This window comes from Pipra filicauda, unplaced genomic scaffold (assembly GCF_003945595.2).
Source record: "Pipra filicauda isolate LSUMZ 115617 unplaced genomic scaffold, ASM394559v2 scaffold521_size369105_pilon, whole genome shotgun sequence".
Lineage (NCBI taxonomy): Eukaryota > Metazoa > Chordata > Aves > Passeriformes > Pipridae > Pipra > Pipra filicauda.
Window position 1 is genome coordinate 186,980 of NW_024104667.1, and position 15,002 is coordinate 201,981.

Sequence of the window (15,002 nt, forward strand, 5' to 3'; positions counted from 1 at the left end):
CAGTTGTTGTCCTGCTTTTAAGAGGGTTGGGACTTCTGCCAGCTTTCTAATCCTTCCTGCTCAGTTATTTCACAATAATAGTTGGAAAATAGTCTGAGTTCATAAAAAATCTGCACTTTAATCCTCTTCCTATGTACATGAGTATTCCCGTCTTGGGAGAAGTAGTTCTTGGGAAACTACTCCTGTAGTTAAAGACAAGAACGTATCTAAAAGTTTCCAGGCCAGTGCTTTAGAAGACGAGCTTTGACAGATAGGAAAGTAGGAGAAGATCTAACAAAAAACATAAATACAACACATACACACACACACATGCACACGTGTACCTACATGCATGCATGTATGTTTGTATAACTATTACCTTCCTATGTGTTTGTTATTGGTCATGGATGTGGGGCAGAGCAGCTGATGCTGCCTGCAGAGGTGATATGGTTTGAAGCTGGCTCCCTGCCAAGTCTCCAAACCTTACCACAAGAAGTGTCGTTCCCCTCCCCCCCCCCCCCAAACCTCAGGGAGAAGAGGGAAAAAAAACCCAACCCAAGAGAACCGAAACAAGAGACAGCTAAAGCAATATATATAAATATATTTACACTTATGTTACAGTTATATACAATTGAAATATATATACAATTTCACAAGGAAAAGGGAAAGGGAAGGGGGAAGGGAAAAAAGGAACAAAACCAAAATAAAATATATATATATCCCGATCAGCAGCCCAAGATCTAGCAACTAAAAGAATTAGCAAAAGACTATGTTACTACTCTCCTTGGGACTACAGAAAGTCACGCTGGAATGATCGCTGGCAACCCCTGTCTCCCAAGGTCGGCAAGGCTTTACCAGGCCTCACTCTCCAGTACGACAGACTCAACAGCAAGGAAACCCACACCTCCAAGCCGCCAGAAGGAAAGAGAGCGAAGGCCTTTCCTCCTTTCTTCTTATAGCCTGGCTTATGTAAAAATTGTAGGGAATACTGGGTAAATCTGGGCCCTTCCTTGGTTACAAACTGGTCACCAAGGAAGGCCTAGACTAAACTACCACAAGAGGCAAGGATGAATCTGCTGGGAAGGAGGTGAAATTGTGCTGCAGAGAAGAGAAACAAGACACTGGAGATGACCAGGTAAGTCATATCACAGTACCTTCCCATACAAAACTCTCTCTAAAGAAGTGAAGGTGAGTATGATTATCAGTACCATGAAGGCCTGTTGCCTTAAAAATGACGTAGTTGTATCCTCTGTATCCTCTGTATGTTCCATATCTTCTTCAGAAGACCATGAAAATCTATAAAACTAATATACAAGACATTTGTACCATTTTAGTTCTGTGGGGTTTCGTATTCAATTATTTACATTAAGGTTTTTTCAGATTTTGCTTTCAACCCTGACACTACTTTCAGATGAAATAAGAACTGCTGATAAGATGGAAGTGAAGGGTGATTTCCCTTTTATAGATCTTAGGCATCTGAGAACTGTTAATGATTTCTCCTCAAGTCACTTCTCTATACAGTAACCTGTGGTTACAGCCAAGATAATATGTAACAAGGGATCATGGGAGTTGTAGTTTTCCGAGCTCTCACGCATGCTCAAACAGTACTTGATTGTCATTGGTTGGAAGATCATGTGACATGTTTAAGCGCTGTATTTAAACCTAAGTGTTTTGAAAAAAACCCTCAATTCTGCTCTGGCACTGGTTCATGTTTGAGCAGGGTTCATGCCTTAAACAACACCTAAAATGGCGCCCGAACAGGGACTACAGCAGGTTACTGGGAACCAGGAGCAGCAAGCTCTGGGGAACCTGTCTGGAGGTGTCCATATCGCCAAAATCAAAAGGAAGAAAAGGAAGAATTCAGTGTGCCGGGTTACCTCTGCAAAAAAGGGACAAAAAGGACGAAAAGAGGACAACAGAGTTTGAGCACACAGAGGTAACCAAAACACTTTGACGAATATGGGAAGGTGGTTTACCAGTCAGGAGGGAATTACTCCAGAAATCAAACAAACAGATGAAGCTATCACTTGACTTTTACAAGAACAGAACATAAACATAGAAGAAAGCAAGTTATGGGACTTATTATATTGGATTTCGTTGCATGAACTTACTTTACCTCTAACTGGACCTTATCAAATATCATCTTGGAGGAAAATAGGGAACAAGCTCATTGAAAAAGCCATGGAAGGACATTACGATAGCTTTAAATGTGCACTACAGAAAGGCAAATGCACCCGGGAAAATAGACTCTTCTCCCCCCTCACTCCTTTCCCCTCAACCCCCCCCTTCAACCCCAGCCCCCCCACCGACCACCTGGTGCGGGGAATGGGGTTAGGGTTAGGGGGAGCCCTTGGGGGGGACAGTGCAGCAGAAGCATGTGGTGTAGAAAGGCATGGCACTGGGTTTGCGACACAGCCATATGCTGCTTTCGCCGCCCCCCCCACGCCTACAGCCGGCAGCGGCGTGGCTGCTGCCGACCGGAGCCACCATGGAGCGGTGCACTGAGTGGCGCGGGGCTGCTGGGGTGGCTTTGGCGGCTGTGCAGCCAGCCGTGCCAAAGTTTGCCAGGACCGCCGCTCCGACCAAGTTTGCGGCGGAGCTGCTCACAGTCGTGCCACCTCACCCAGGCTTGGGGGGTGGTGGCACAGGCTCAGTGACTGGGCTTTCAGCTGGGCGTGCCAGCCAGGCGACAGCATGGCCGGCAGGCGGTTTCATTGTGGAGCTGCCCACGGCCACGCTGCCTGCTCTTGGAGCTGCAGTGGCGGGAGCTGCTTGCTTTGTGGGGACCAACCGCCGCACTCCATGTGCTGGCACCGCCAACCCCGCGGCGGTGTTTGCAGCAGGCGCAGAGCCAGGACGAGCCGGAGCTGGGGCGGTGGCAGCTGGGGGGGGATGCTGGCTTTATACCAACGCCCAATGCTGCAGCTGAGACCGTGCCGTATAGAGCACCAAGCGGTACTGCTGGAGTCGCTGTTCTGGCAGCCCCAGATGCGCTGTTGCCGACTGTGGAGGCAGGGGCGCAGCGCCCAGGTGGCTGCCATGGCAGCAGGGGAGGTATGTTAGTTTTGCCAGGTTGTGTGGCAGCCCTGACCCCAGGACCATCATGAGGCAACCCCGAGCAGGGAGGGCGCAGCCGCCTTGCTCCTGCTTGTGGGGCAGAGGTGGGGGTGCCTCTCCAGCCCGTGGCGGTTGCACGGCCAACATGCGGAAGGAGAGTGGCAACAGAGGCACCGCCGTGTTGCCCCTGCTGCACAGCGGAAGTGAAGCCTTCACTTCCAACGCCACCCCCAGGTTCAGGCATTTCTCCGGGGGGGGGGAGGGATGACTATGACGAGCAAATAGACGGTGAGTTTATAGAGGACACAGAAGGGGAAACAGCCACAGGGTCGGGCAAGGGTCCCTCCATAGGTTTATGGGATAAATGCAGGGAGGAAGCATCTCGTGTGGGTGACTGGAAAGTAGTAAATTCAAGCCCTGTTATACATCGACCCCGGCAAGCCTCTCAATACCAAACTTTATCATATGATGTGATTAAGGATTCAAGGCAGATGATTAAAGAGAGTGGTGTCTTCTCGCCCCACATGTTTTCCTACCTAGAAACCCTAAGTAGCACACACGTGCTTGCACCTCATGACTGGAAGACACTATTAAAAATGGTACTAACCACTACACAATTTAGTGTATGGCTCACGGACTTTAGAGAAAGCTGTAAGGCTTATATTAATGACCAAACTAACACACAAATGAGAATTACTTATGCCCTATTAGTGGGGGAGGGGGCACATTCAAAGCCCAAGTCCCAAATAGACTACCCCCGAGAGATATACAAAGTAATTGCAAAGCTTGTATTGAGAACAGTATGAAGGCTTCCATGCACAAAGACTCTAACCCATCCTTTTCCAAAGTCTTCCAAGGGTCCACTGAACCTTACCCCAAGTTTCTAGATCAACTGCAGGCTTCCTTAGAGAGGCAAATTGATAATGACGAGGCGAGAGAGATGCTCTTCAGGCAGCTCGCCTACAAAAATGCCAACTCTGACTGTTGAAGGGCCCTGCAGTGGATCCCCAAACGCGACCAGTGCACATTAGCTGAATTGGTCCGAGCTTGCCAGGATGTCGGGTCAGTCAATCACCACACAGACTCACTAGCCACAGCATTAGCGGCCAAACTTCATGTATCCAAAGGGGAAAAGGAAAAAGGCAGTTGCTTCCGATGCGGAGCAACTGACCACATTAAAAGACACTGCCCTAAAAGACCCCCAGGATACTGCCCCCGATGTGGAAAGGGAAAACACTGGGCTAGCGAATGCAAGTTCCGGGTTGGTGTAAAAGAGGGGACTAAATCGCAGGGAAAAGGGAAACAGGGCATGAAACCGCGTGCCCTGACCAACCAGACAAATACGACTTCAAACAACACGCCAGCGATTTGCTCGCCGCCACCTCAGGCAGCACTGGGCTGGACCTGGCCTCCAGAGAACCAATAGTTTTAACATCTGCTGCAGTGGTTTTGATACCAACTGGAGTCTGGGGACCTCTGAAGGTGGGAATGCATGCCTTACTAATTGGGCGCTTATCAACTACCATGATGAGTATATTCATTTTACCCAGAGTAATTGATCCAGATTCTCATAATGAAATCCAAATCATGGCCTGGACACCTGTGCTGCCTTGTTATATACCAAAAGGGCAGCACTTAACCCAATTAATTCCTTTCTATAGCGCTTCTCCCACACAAAAGGGTAATAAGGGTACTGAGGCATTTGCAAGCACAAATCCCCACAGATCCTCTGGGCCAAGATGATCTCTGCCTCCCAACCCATGATGACATGTCACATTGATGGGCGTAAATTTAAAGGTTTAGTGGATACAGGTGCAGATGTGTCTATAATTAAAGACACAAAGTGGCCATTAGACTGGGCCACAGTGTTCCCCGCCTTGACGATCTTGGGGGTGGGGGGTATGCAAAGACCTAGACAAAGCAAGCATCTGCATATGGTATTGGGGCCTGAGGGACAGACTGCTAGGATTGCACCCTTCATAGCTCCCATTCCGTGTACCTTGTGGGGGAGGGATGTCCTCGGCCAGTTTGGTACCACTGTACAGATAGCCACAACAAATAATCAGGTTTTTCAGTAAGGGTCATTGGTCAGCCGTTCCGTGGACTTATCAAACTAGAATGGAAGACAGACAACCTGATATGGGTGGACCAATGGCCCCTAAAGAGGGAACAGCTAGGTCACCTGTGAGACCTATGAATGTTGTCACAAATTCACACTATACAGCAGGGTTGGTCTCACGTCTCGAAGCCTCCTTCATGTGAGATGTCACTAGTCCTCATTTATTCACAGAAATTCGTACCATATGGTTTCTTATCAACCACAGAAAATTTGATTTCTACATAATGCACACTCAGTCATACACAGAACTTCCAGGACCCATAGCAGAGGGCAGTCAAAAAGCTGATGCAACTGCTATGGTAACTACAGTTCCCAAAATCCTAGAACAGGCTAAACTCTCACACCAGTTCTTCCACCAAAATGCACGTTCATTAGAGAGACAGTTCCAAATTACAATAAACCAGGCCAGAGACATAATTATGTCATGCTCTGACTGCCAACGAATTGCCCCAATGCCATCTAAGGAAGGGGTTAATCCCAGGGGCATAACAGCCAATGAAATCTGGCAGACAGATGTTACATATATACCTGAATTCGGTAAACTAAAATATGTCCATGTTGCAGTAGACACACATTCCAAATACATTAATGCAACAGCACACATGGGAGAAAAAGCCAAAGATGTTATCAGACGCTGGCTCAGTTATTTCGCAATCCTAGGAATTCCAAAAACCATAAAACCCTACAATGGCCCTGTTTATTGTTCTGAAAAAACCAAAACATTTCTCATTTCTGAAAAAATCAAAAGATTGGGGGGTACTCCATTCCACAGGCATACCGCACTCACCCACAAGACAAGCGATTGTAGAAAGAGCACATTGTACACTGAAAGAAATGCTTCAAAAGCAAAAAAGAGGGGAATCGGTATATAGCCCCCAGGAATGCTTATGGAAAGCATAATATGTTCTAAATTTCTTAAACTGTGATGATGCAAACCATAGCAGGTATGAATACCAACATAAAACTAAAATACTTTCATCTTCCTAAACACCAGTTATGATTAAAAATTTAATATCTAAGCAATGATCAAGACCAGTAGATCTCATAACTTGAGAGGAGATATATACCTGTGTATCAAAGAGTACTAAATTACAAAGGATTCCTTCTAAATATATCAGGCCTTATATTAGCCCTCCCCTTTAACAGAAGCAATCATCAGAAAAAATGAGTAAAGAAATTAGATTTAAAGAAACACAACCAACAATTGTAAAAGGAACACACCACACATTAAGAAACATACTCTAAAAACACAAAAAAGGGGGGGGAAGAGATATGGATCCAGTCCCTATGTGTGTAAATCTACATTAACACTTCTTTAAAACAGGAATAATCACAAAGAAGCAATAAATGATACAACAGAACCAAAAGAAACACACAAACAGTAACCAATACAAAACCAAAACTCCGTGATTCAAACACAATAAAGGGTTTAAGAATGCATGTGTGAGGAGAGAATGAAACGGTCGCCACCGGAGTATGAATGAGAAAGTTGAGTGGACATATGTATGTGTGTGTGAATGCAAATACATTTTATAGCAAGACATCTTAAACACTACCTCAAACAACACTACCTCAAACACAATATCTACAACCCAACCCATTTCCCTTTCAGATAAAGATGATGCCATTACACAAAGTCACCCTCAGATAAAAGGTTATACACATCTTCAAACCCTGGGTAATTTGAGATTGCTTAAATATTGCACGAACCGATAAAAGTTGTAAACAGTTCGATAAAGGCCTTGTGACGATAGGCTCTGGTTTTTATAAATAGTTGAAATAAGATTGGTTATGATAAGAATGCTTAAACAATGTATTGTTTTACAACTTGTTAATTATTTAAAGAAGGGGGATATGTAGCAAGGGACCATGGGAGTTGTAGTTTTCCGAGCTCTCACACATGCTCAAACAATACTTGATTGTCATTGGTTGGAAGATCATGTGGCATGTTTAAGCACTGTATTTAAACCTAAGTGTTTTGAAAAAACCCTCAATTCTGCTCTGGCACTGGTTCGTGTCTGAGCAGGGTTCATGCCTTAAACAACACCTCAATAATATTCACTCCAGATCAGCAAACTCAGGGATCACACTATCCTGATGTGCTTAAGCCCAGCTTTAGCCTGTGCAGTTTATTGTGTGTGAAAGTGTACTGTGTGGTACAGAAAGTTTGCTCCAGGTTTATGGTAACTCCTAAACTGTGCCTGCCCAAGTAAATTTATATGTGGAGAATTAAGGAATTGTATCTTGTAAGGACCAATTTGTTAACTTAATCCCTTTATAAATGTTGCCATAGGTATAAAACAGACTATAGTTGATTAAATAAATTACTTTGCAGCCACTGCAATTTGAGTAATAGATCAATGTGCTGTGTGGTTTTTTTGTCAAACAGATTGCTTAATGTACAGGCAACACTTGTCTTTGATGGCTTCCCTTTAAGTTGTGAAGGTTAAAAGTAAAAAAGGTCAAAATCAATGCACTTCACTTTCAGACTAATTATTACATTTCAGACTAAATATTACATTTGTATTTTTCCCATATGCAAAAGTATATGCATATGGGGCACAAGTTACATTTATCACAGACACAAACATATAGATATGTCACTTTTTCTAAACAGAAGGCTTACTTGATGAAATCATTGCCATGTCCTGAAAGGCAGCATATTTGTCCCAGGTCCAAGAGGGAAACCATTTTATTTGTTGTACTGCTGAGTGAAGCCTTCAAGGCTGGAGCACTCTCTAAGGCCCAGAGAGGTCTGGGATTTGTCTTTACCTTGAGAGATAACTCTCATGCAAATATCCTTCCTGTTGCCCCTACAAAGTTTAGGGGGATTACAAAGAAAACCTAGAGGTTTGAAAGAGAATAGCCCCATTTAGAGTGACAAAGGGAATTTCTATGTCAAGAGTCAGGGTCATGCCAAGGCTTGTTGTGCAAGGCCAAAGAGAAAAAACTACCATACCAAGTTGACATGAAAATGATTGTAGATTAACATACAGATTGTAGATTAACCAAATCTTTCTTCTTACTTCAGGAGGAGCAAGCCAGGAGAAAACAAGGAAAGAAAAAAATGTGGCTTTACATGAGGGAGAAAGATTTTGAAATTTGGTGCTTGTAAAAACTCCAGTGCACAATTTTCATTGATCCTTATGTCAGGGGGCTTTGGGAGAGTTAATTTTAGGGAAAGACACATGTTAAAATCCAGCAAATGGCAGATGGTAGTGGAAAACTATATACCAGGGAGACTTGGGAAAAAGCAGTAGCAGATGACATCTGGCTCATGTAATTTGTGCTTCTCTTTAAATCCATTGCTCTTATGCAGCATGAAGCAAGGTGGGAGCAGGGATTAAGTGAAAGCTGCCCTTTACCTTGTAGAGAATTCTCCATCCATCCCTTTCCAGAGGCTTTAGATCTCCTTTTCCTGGAGCACCCGTTGCTAATTCTTACTCTACCCTCTCAGTTCTTGCTCTAGTTAATTACGTGCTGAACCAGTGTCTTCCTGTAAATGGACACAAAGGGTCTTTCTGCTAAAACACTATGGACTTGACAAGATTACAGCATGTCCAACTATGCATCCAAACATTATCTTTTTAAATATTATCCCTGCCCTTTTGTACTTATAGCTTAAAATATTAAACAGCTTCTAAAACGCCACTTTGTTTTCTCCCCTTTTTAACACCCTCCACACTGTCTGCTTTGTTTTACTAGACCAAGAACTTGGGAAGAAAACAATTTCTCTTGATTGGAAATTACATGTATGAGTGTGAGAAACATCAGTGCCTACAAAATGTGCTTATCTCTCAGATTAGAGACAGACACTCATTGGCAAACTTGGTCTGTCCCTAGACCTGTTTTTGTCTCACAGCAGGATGGCAAAGAGTTGAAGACATCTGACACAGTCTATGAACCTCCCTGGCAAAGAGTATTTCAGCATGTGTTATTCGATAAACACTTTATTAAGAGAGGAATAAACTAGACTTGACTGAAACCACACCAAAAGTCTATCATCCCAGGACATGAAGCAAAGAATCAGGGAGCAGAGTGATCTGCTTAGGAGGGTTTTCAAAGAAATTTAGTGAAGGTGAATACTGCCTCCTCTCAACTTCCCTGGGAGTTTCCATTTTGCTGCAAGCATCTTGAAAAATCCTTATTCACCATTTGTTTTTTACATACAGCAATACCACAAACATTTTGCTAGTCAATGTCCTACGATGCAATGAGAATGCATTGCTGTGCTGACAAGCTCCCAGCTGGCTCAGGTCTTGCTTGAGGTACCTGGACAGAGAGGCTGACATGTTCAGTATTGCTCAGTCAGTGGCAAGCTATAAGTTGCATGTCTCCATTTTTCAGCATCTCCCTTCTTTAGGAAGAGACAAGAACATATCTTTCCATCCCCTGAGGTGTGGTCTTTTTTGTTTTTTTTCTTACAGCTTAAGAAAAAGACTTACAGTCTGAAAAATTCAGTAGATAAACTGTAATAGGTTAATTGATACTGCCTAGAGAATACAGAGGATGAGAGTTCAAGGGAGCAGTCTTACCATGTCCTTGTTACTTCATTCTGGATATCACCATTGGCTACTGTTAAGTCCTTGCCTGGTCAATTGGCTGGCCCAGTCAGAGCTATGATGACCATCATATGATGATGGTAGGTTGAGGACTGCTGTTTTCTTATTAGGATATGGTTTTGAAGAAAGCAGTTGTTTTTATGGAAATATATATCTATATCTATATATGTTTCTCTATATGTACAGAATATATATACATATTGTGAATACTACCACTTGTAATTCTGAGAATTTTGAGAAAATGTTTTTGCTTGCACAATTAGGAAGCTATAATAAGGATGCTAAAGAGCCCTATATTGTGTGACCAATGAAGCAAATAAAAAATCTCACAGTCCACTTATAAACAGCTTATTTGAATGCCTCTGTCTTTAATAGTTTGCTCAAAAGATTCCCTAGTAAACATTTCTGTGATGTGTTGCTGAGACAAGGCATCAGAGCAAGAGCACTCCACTTGCAAGAGCAGTGTACAAGGATTTTTTTGCAGACCACTGACACTGACTGGTTTGTAGCCCTGCCTTCAGAGGAGTGTAGCTGTGCTAAGAGCTGAGGGGAAACAAGGGGATATTTCAACCCGTGGTGGACCCTGAGAAATCTTAGCTAGCCCAGAGGACAGCACTGGTGCTGCAGCAATGGCAGCAGTCATGCAGGGCTTTTGCCATTGTCTTCATCCCACAGCCCTAAATTTTCAGACCAATGCTCCATACAACAAAATTGAGGGAAGAAGGAAGGAAGTGTGCTAGTGGCCCTTGTTTGGTTCCTATTGCTAAGCAGATAACTGCCTGCTATTTAGAGCAGGATGGTATCCTCTCTCTGAGACTCTCTCTTCCATTACAGGTGATGGTACAACTAGATAACACAAAGTATTTCAAAGGGAGAACACACCCTTCCACTGAATGGAATTTGAAACCAAGCCTAAATTCCCCTTAATTTCACTGCCTGCATTTCAAGTTTGCAACTGTAATAGCAAAAAGGTGTGATAATCATTAGCATTCTATCAGTTTTTCCTATAACTTCAATAGATCTGGACCTGCTGAAGATTTGGGAGCAAGCTCACATTTCATTTAATAGAGACATATAAGCTTTACTTCATGTGCATAGATTCCTAATCTGCAGAAGCTTGCTCCTAGCACGTTGTTGAGCTCACTAGTGCAGAATGCCAAACAGACCATCGACTTGTAAACTTAACTTCAATCTTAAGTTCAAACCTAAAAGGGGTGGTATGCCAAGGAGGAGACTCCAAGCTAACAATCTCCAATCAGCCACAGTGAAAGACAGATTCCAGGCAAAGTAGGCTCGAAAATCATTCTATAGATTCTATAGATCCCTCTACTCAAACACTATGGCACCATATTAAAAACAGCATCCTGCAATCCTCTGAAGAATCCTTGAGGTTCTCCTTCAAGAAGAACAAGGACTGGTTTGATGAAAACAATCAAGAGATCCAAGAATTGTTGAGGAAGAAGAGATCTGCTCACCAAGTACACCTTACACTGCCATCCTGTCACATAAGAAAAGCAGGCTTTCGTCTTGCATGCAGCAAGCTCCAACAGAAACTCCGTGACATTCAGAACAAGTGGTGGATCAATCTAGCTGAAAAAACTCAATTATGCACAGATACAGGTGATCACAGAGGATTCTACGAGGCCTTGAAAACAGCATACAGGCCTACATACCAAGTCCAAAGCCCTCTACTCAGCGCAGATGGTCAAACGCTTCTGACAGATAAAACCTCCATTCTGAATGAATGGTCTGAACACTTTCAGACTCTTTTCAGTACTAGCCATGTAGTTCAAGACTCAGCTATTCAGTGCATCACACAGCAACTGGGGAAGAATGAATTGGATATTGCCCCCTCTTTGGGAGAAACTCTTAAAGCCATACAGCAGGTGAAAATTGGCAAGGCAGCTGGGGTTGATGGAATTCCACCTGAAGTCTGGAAACATGGGGCCATGCACTCCATGCTAAATTTCACGAGTTTGTGGTGCGCTGTTGGGAACTAGGTGGACTACCTACCATCAGACCTTTGTGATGCAGTCATCATCACTTTGTATAAGAAGAAAGGAGTTAAATCAGACTGTTCAAACTACCGGGGTATTACTCTGCTCTCCATTGCTGGCAAAATCCTGGCAAGAATACTTTTGAACAGACTAATACCTGCTATTGCAGAAGAAATTCTACCTGAAAGCCAATGTGGTTTCAGAGCCAACAGGAGTACCACAGACATGGTATTTGTTCTCAGACAACTGCAGGAGAAGTGTAGGGAACAGAACAAAGGTCTCTGTTGATCTCACCAAGGCTTTTGATACTGTGAGCAGAAAAGGTCTATGGCAGATTTTGGAACGTTTAGGTTGTCCCCCCAAGTTCCTTAAAATGATTATCTCACTTCATGAGGATCAGCACAGGCAAGTCAGATATGGCAACACACTTTCTGAGCCCTTCCTAATATCCAGTGGTGTGAAACAATGCTGCATTCTTGCACCAACCCTATTCACAGTCTTTTTCAACATGATGCTCCAAAGGGCCACTGCAGTCCTCGAGGTTCAGGATGGTATCTACATTCCATATCATACTGATGGAAGCCTATTCAACCTAAGGTGACTGAAGGCCCATACTAAGACCTTAAATCACCTTGTCCGGGAGCTGCTTTATGCTGATGACACCGCCCTTGTCGCCCACACAGAAGCAGCTCTGCAGCGTTTAACATCCTGCTTTGCTGATGCTGCTGAGCTTTTTGGGCTGGAAGTCAGCCTGAAGAAGACAGAAGTTCTCTATCAACCAACACCTCAGGAAGTCTTCCATCATCCCCATATCACCATTGGCCAATCAGAGCTCAAAGCAGTCCAGCAGTTTAATTACCTCGGTAGCCTCATCTCCTCTGACAGTAAGATTGACGGAGAGATAGACAACAGGTTAGCAAAGGCATATAGAGCTTTCAGAAAACTCCATAAAAGAGTTTGGCGAAATAAACACTTGAAGAAAAGTACCAAGATCAGTGTTTACAAAACCATTGTGCTGTCTACCCTTCTATATGGATCCGAACCACAGGTCATCTATCGTAACCACCTGCGACTCTTAGAACGCTTCCATCAACACTGTCTCCATACAATCCTAAACATCCACTGGTCAGATTATGTGACTAATATGTCTGTTTTAGAACAAGCAGCAGTTACTAGTATAGAGGCCATGTTGCTGAGAACACAGCTGTGTTGGGCAGGACATGTCTCAAGGATGAAGGACCACTGCCTCCCTAAGATTGTGTTTTATGGCGAACTTGCCACTGGCTGCCACAAGAGAGGAGCCCCTAAGAGAAGATTCAAGGACTCCCTAAAACAACATCTCAGCCTTGGCCATATTGATCACCATAACTGGTCTACTCTGGCCTCCAACCAGGAGGTCTGGAGACACACTATCTGTGCTTTTGAGAACGCACGCAGGATCATTCTCGAGGAGAAAAGACAACGCAGAAAGAATTGTGTCTTGCAGAATATACCACCTAAGGAGTCCTTCTGCTGTACCTTTTGCAACTGGACGTGTCTATCTCGTATTGGTCTTTTTAGCCACCAGTGCGCTTGTAACAAATGTGGATAGAGCCCTTCCCAAATCTTCGTTCACGAAGCCTAGCCATGAATGAATGAAAGCAGAAAGAAGGTTGTGCTCCTATAATTTCCAGTTCAATTATTATAGAGTACACAACATTCTAATTCTACAGTAGTCCAAAGCAAAACTCCCACTGATCTAGCCAAGATGTCAGGAAGTTAATTCCTCAACACAGCATAAAAGCTGGAAACTGTCCCAGAATAGGGACTTCAATGGAGTCTGGACCTCAGGAGATGACACTCTCAGTTGTTTCACAAAAGTAAATTTTGTGCCTTACCAGAAAACTATTTCTAATGAGGCAGCCATTGGAATACGAAACATTGCCATAATACACAGAAAACATGCTTGATTAATCATCTAATGCAATACTTTTTCTTTTGTGCACATAGAGTTTTGATATCACTAGAATACATTGGGCCACTTTTCTTTCCCTAAGGACAGTCACACACAAATGTAACTTCAGCAGTACTATTTTGGCCCACAAGGCATTGAGGAAATGTCTTTTTCTGAAGCAATATCATAGTGAAATGAGACCATTTGAGTTATGTGAAGAGGACAATGCAAGGGTAATGTCACAGAGAGGAATGTTTGTGCAGCTGATATACAGTGGTTGGTATCTATTTCAGTTACATTAATAAAGACTGCTTCAGTTCAAGCAGTGTTCAAACATCAAGTGCCTCTTTGCCTGTACTTTAAATAAATACTCATTCTTTGGTTAGGTTATTTAAATGCCTTATTGATGGTGAAAAATCAGAACAATAACTGCTTATATCAGGAAATTTTGCAGAGGCATATGAGAGCTACCTCTCTTTTGATGGTCCAGTGAGACCACAAAGGACTTATTTTTCTTTGGCAGGGTCAGAAAATTATTACCATAAAACATGAAGGAAAAGGCAAGTAGGTTTTGAAAACAAGTTGAACTGAACCCTGTTTTCATTACATAAACTCTTATTCATCAAAGGTATGATGCATGTTTAAACCAAACACCCTAAGTTTCCAGTGACAAGCAAACCTCCATAAGGATCTCGTAGAAGAATAACAGCAGGGTGCCCACCTTCTACAGCCACTGTCACAAATGCTTTTACATATGTGGAAGGAGAACCAGAGACCTTGTGAAAGCAGCAGTGTGGATCCCTGCTGAAGTTGCTCCTTTGACAGTAAATCCAACCTTTCAGTTAAACATCTGGATGCACTTTTAACCCAAAATAAAAGCTGTAGATGCATATCTGTAAAGTCAAGAGAGAAGACAAAAGCCTCCTCTCCTCTCTACTCCCTCTGCTGCCCCTCTGTCACCCTCCTCTGGAAGAGTATTTTTATGGCTTTCCCATTAGAGTAGCAGGAAGAGGAGATGATGCACAGAAAGATGCACAGAGAGACTGGTGGGCATAGTCCAATATGTGTTCCACTTAATTTCTAATTCTTTATGTCAAGTGGAACATCTCCATCTATCCAGACAGCTTGCATCCATCCAGACCCTGTGATGCTCCACAATTCTCTCTGTAAAATATATCTGTACTTGGTTTGTGATTCACTGGAGATGGTGTGCATAAGATGAAGATTGAACCTGTATCACTCATGTTTTCTGGGGCCCTTAGGAACAAAAAAAGAAGACTGAATCTCTCTCCATTCCACACACCTCTTTTTTTTAATTATTATTTTACTGATCTAGAATATACCTCACAGCCAGA